The sequence below is a fragment of the Rhinoraja longicauda genome, unplaced genomic scaffold (genome assembly GCF_053455715.1).
Source record: "Rhinoraja longicauda isolate Sanriku21f unplaced genomic scaffold, sRhiLon1.1 Scf001353, whole genome shotgun sequence".
NCBI classification, from domain to species: domain Eukaryota; kingdom Metazoa; phylum Chordata; class Chondrichthyes; order Rajiformes; family Arhynchobatidae; genus Rhinoraja; species Rhinoraja longicauda.
Genome location: NW_027602568.1, coordinates 27501 through 32796, shown reverse-complemented (window position 1 = coordinate 32796; position 5296 = coordinate 27501).

Sequence of the window (5296 nt, the reverse complement as noted above, 5' to 3'; positions counted from 1 at the left end):
TGATGGGACTGAAGGCTGATAAATCCCCAGGGCCTGATGGTCTGCATCCCAGGGTACCTAAGGAGGTGGCTCTAGAAATAGTGGAAGCATTGGAGATCATTTTTCAATGTTCTATATAGATTCAGGATCAGTTCCTGTGGATTGGAGGATAGCAAATGTTATCCCACTTTTTAAGAAGGGAGGGAGAGAGAAAACGGGTAATTATAGACCAGTTAGTCTGACATCAGTGGTGGGGAAGATGCTGGAGTCAATTAGAAAAGACGAAATTGCTGAGCATTTGGATAGCAGTAACAGGATCATTGCGAGTCAGCATGGATTTACGAAGGGGAAATCATGCTTGACAAATCTACTGGAATGTTTTGAGGATGTAACTAGGAAAATTGACAGGGGAGAGTCAGTGGACGTGGTGTACCTCGACTTTCAGAAAGCCTTCGACAAGCTCCCACATAGGAGATTAGTGGGCAAAATTAGGGCACGTGGTATTGGGGGTAGGGTACTGACATGGATAGAAAATTGGTTGACAGACGGAAAGCAAAGAGTGGGTATAAATGGGTCCCTCTCGGAATGGCAGGCAGTGACCAGTGGGGTACCGCAAGGTTCGGTGCTGGGACCCCAGCTATTTACGATATGCATTAATGACTTAGACGGAGGGATTAAAAGTACCATTAGCAAATTTGCAGATGATACTAAGCTGGAGGGTAGTGTGAATTGTGAGGAAGATGCAATAAGGCTGCAGGATGACTTGGACAGGTTGTGTGAGTGGGCGGATACATGGCAGATGCAGTTTAATGTAGATAAGTGCGAGGTTATTCACTTTGGAAGTAAGAGTAGAAAGGCAGATTATTGTCTGAATGGTGTCAAGTTAGGAGGAGGGGGAGTTCAACGAGATCTGGATGTCCTAGTGCATCAGTCAATGAAAGGAAGCATGCAGGTACAGCAGGCAGTGAGAAGAAAGCCAATGGAATGTTGGCCTTCGTAACCAGAGGAGTTGAGTATAGGAGCAAAGAGGTCCTTCTACAGTTGTAGCGGGCCCTGGTGAGACCGCACCTGGAGTACTGTGTGCAGTTTTGGTCTCCAAATTTGAGGAAGGATATTCTTGCTATGGAGGGCGTGCAGCGTAGGTTCACTAGGTTAATTCCCGGAATGGCGGGACGGTCGTATGTTGAAAGGCTGGAGCGATTGGGCTTGTATACACTGGTATTTAGAAGAATGAGGGGGGATCTTATTGAAACATATACGATAATTAGGGGATTGGACACATTAGAGGCAGGAAACATGTTCCCAATGTTGGGGGAGTCCAGAACAAGGGGCCACCGTTTAAGAATAAGGGGTAGGCCATTTAGAACGGAGATGAGGAAGAACCTTTTCAGTCAGAGAGTGGTGAAGGTGTGGAATTCTCTGCCTCAGAAGGCAGTGGAGGCCAGTTCGTTGGATGCTTTCAAGAGAGAGCTGGATAGAGCTCTTAAGGATAACGGAGTGAGGGGGTATGGGGAGAAGGCAGGAACGGGGTACTGATTGAGAGTGATCAGCCATGATCGCATTGAATGGCGGTGCTGGCTCGAAGGGCTGAATGGCCGACTCCTGCACCTATTGTCTATTGTCTATTGTCTATAATCAACCACTTTATTTTGCCCGTCTTTGTGACTCCTCTTTGACACGTCGATCACCGCTGAGGCTGTTTTACCTGTTTCGCCTATGTACCGTAAGGTACACTCCTTACATTGAACTGCATACACCCCATTATTTCGCTCACGGGTTATCCTCTGTGCTATCCAGTCTCTCCTGTCACCCTGTTCTATGTTTTTGTCTATTACCCAGTGGGAGCAGGCCCCATATTGACATTAATTTGTAACCCTACTGCTCCCCTCGTCTGCTGGTTTTATCACCATCTCATGTTTATCCCTCAGCTCTGCCGTGGTCTCCCTCTCTTTTTTTCTGGTGAGGTTCGGCCTATCCTTTGTCATGGGCATATCCCAGGCTGTTTTAGTAACGTTCTTTTAAAACGTGTCGTGTTTGTTTGGCTTTACCCACGTTCCAGCATTAGAGGCCAATTTTTGCAATGTTTCCTGGGTGGGATTTGCCGGTTTTACAAATGGTGTCACTATCTCACCCTGCTTCCTGATACCCTTATGGGGTCGGCTCTGTTCTTGCAGAACCCTCGGGTGGTGCAGAGTCTGGGCCTTGTTATCAATATCTTGCCCTGCTTCCCGATACCCTTGCGGGTTCGGCTCTGTTCTTGCAGATCCCTCAGGTGGTGCAGAGTCTGGGCGGCATCGTCACCCAGCACACCGACGCCCACTGAAAATTACCCACGCACAGTGCGCGCCTGGAGCGGCAGTAGTTCAAACTACCCCTACCCCTACCCCTACCCCTACCGCTACCCCTACCCCTACCCCTAACCCTAACCCTAACCCTAACCCTAACCCTAACCCTAACCCTAACCCTAACCCTAACCCTAACCCTAACCCTAACCCTAACCCTAACCCTAACCCTAACCCTAACCCTAACCCTGACCCTGACCCTAATGCAGGCAGAGTTATTTATAAAGTGGCCCAGACTCTGCACCACCTGAGGGTTTTGTAACAGAACCAACCCCATAAGGGTTTCAGGAAGCAGGGCAAGATATTGATAACAAGGCGCAGACTCTGCACCACCTCAGGGTTCTGCAAGAACAGAGCCGACCCCATAAGGGCATCAGGAATCAGGGCAAGATATTGATAAAATGGCCCAGACTCTGCACCACCTGAGGGTTCTGCAAGAACAGAGCCGACCCCATAAGGGCATCAGGAAGCAGGGCAAGATATTGGTAACAAGGCCCACGGGGAAGGCGGCATACTTTGGGGTTATTTTGTAGTGAGTTTTGAAGGCATGTGCTAGTGTTACGCATACCGAGGGCGCGCAAAGTTCGGCGCGCCCGGGCCAAAACGCCTCTGCTGGCCGCGGCCGAGTCGGCCGACGGATTGCCACGGACTTGCTTGACGACCTGTCACTCTCCGTGCATCGGTTGCACGCCCGGTTCGTCCTTTCCATTTGTTTCATGATGTACACGCGGCAGGCGGAATATTTTAAAAGCACTGTTCTGTTCGAAGTGCACAATGGCCGTTGGGGCAATGCAACTGGGGGTCGGTCGACCGGCTGACGACGCCTGCCTGCCGATTTGGTTCACGATGTCCCCGCCGAAGGCGGCATACTTGAAAGTACTGCCGTTCGCGGCGCGCAATTTGCAGGGGGGAGGAATTGTTAGTGGACGTCTGTGTGCTGGGTGACGATGCTTGCCGACTTGGTTCATGCCGTCCACGCCGAAGACGGCGCCGTTTAAAGTACTGCCGCTCGAGGTGCACAATTTGCGGGGGAATTGTTATTGGGCGTCGGCGTGCTGGGTGACGATGTGGAGATGAGGAACGCCGAGCCAGATCTATCTTATTTGTTTGCTTGGGCCACTGGACTTTGCATGGGCTTGGCATCATTGTGTGCTACGTTAAATCACGGCCAATTGAGTGAGTATTTTTTATTCAACCACTCTATTTTGCCCGTCTTTGTGACTCCTCTATGACACGCCGATCACCGCTGACGTGTTAATCTGCGTGTTAGGTATCTCGGGGGTCAGTTGGACGGACAGATGTGTAAGGGTTTTGTTCGGAAGGATCGTTGAGTGTAAACGGTGAACGGGGGTTAAAGGCCCTGAGGTTTCAATCCTCTAAAGAATGTAAAAGGTCTGACGCGTTAGCTAGCAGCTAATGAGGTGAACCTAGCAGCTAATGAGGCTCTCTCTCTCTCACGGCCCCGGGACTCCCTCCCTCCCTCCTCCCTCTTGGAACCCTCCCTGCGTGGGGGGGGGGGGGGGGGGGGGGGGCACGAAGAAAAAGAGGGTATAAGAAGAATCCAGTGGAAGGAGTAGGGACTGGGGGCGAGGTCAGACAGCCTATCCGGCTAATAAAGCATCATGAGGTTAGGTATAAACTCTGATGACTGCATAAACTCGCCCCTAATGGGGGGGGGGCACTCTCTCCCCCACCCCTCTCTCCCCAGTGCCACTCCCTCCGACCCCCCCCCCACTCTCTTCGTGTCGCTGGGCCCGCCCGGCACGGCCCCGAGGATCACTCCCCGCGCGGCAACGGGACACCGGGTCGCCGGGCCCGCAGGGTCGTCAGTCGCGGCGGGGGGGGGGGAGGGTGGCCATGCCAGCAGCAGGAGAGGTTTCCAACGAACCCGCGACCGCAGCAGGACCGCCCGCGGCAGACATTTGGACCCAGCGGGTCCGTTCGGGATGGTTGCCGGGCCCGCAGCAGAGGTTTCCTTCCACCCAACGGGGGGGGGGGGGGGGGGGGCGGGGCTGCCCATCTTCCCGCTCGAAGCAACGGCCTCACCCTAACGGCCTCACCCTAACAACCCTCACCCTGACCCTAAACCGCTCGGTTCATGACTTCTCTCCGTTTGGTTCATGAATTCGCCATTTAGTTCACGACTTCTCCTGTTGGTTCCTGACTTCTACCTCGTGGTTCGTGATTCCGGCGGGTAGGTGGGGTGCCCGGATACTCTCGGCGAAAGGTGTTCAAGTGGCAACGGCGGTCCCGTAGATAAGACGGGTTCGGATGCTCGAGCGTGTCGAGTAAGCGCCGGATCGGCGCCGGGCGCCCCCGGCCGGCTGGCTTGCCCCCCCCCCCCCCCACCCCCCCCCCCCCTGGCGGCAGAAACGTGTATCGCGCCAGTGCCGCCGCTGAGGTCGAGATTGGCCGCCTCGACCGTTCGAAGCGTCGCAATTCCGGCGGGACTTCCGAACGCTCGTACCGCCAAGTCAGCCGCGACATTCGAGAATTGCACTAAGTCCGAAAGCTGGCGTCGCTTCTTTTTTGCCCGCCGCAGGTTAACGATTTGACGGCGGAAGTCGAGGAGGTCCGATGTGCGGCCTTCAGCGGGGCCGCGGCGCGCCTTTCCCGCCAGGCCTATCGGCCCGTCTCCCGCCGGCCAGAAAATGGCATTTCTTGTCCGGGCGGTCCCGATCACGGTTAACGACTTACCACCGGAAGTCTCTATGACCCCGCAGTTTGCGGCCCCGCGGCGGGCGTCAGTGCGACACGACCGGACGGACGACCGGGCCGACTCCCGCCGACCTCAAAACGGTTTGTTTTGCGCGAAGATGGAGGTGGCGTGCCCGGAGATTTTCGGGAACACGATTTTCAGAGACACTTAGAAAAGATTGTGTGGTGAGGTGCAAAAATGTCAGGGAAGAAACCGAAGGGACACAAAAAGATCGGTAAAAGTAGCGCGACTCTGGGCGAGAGTCGGCGGACTCATT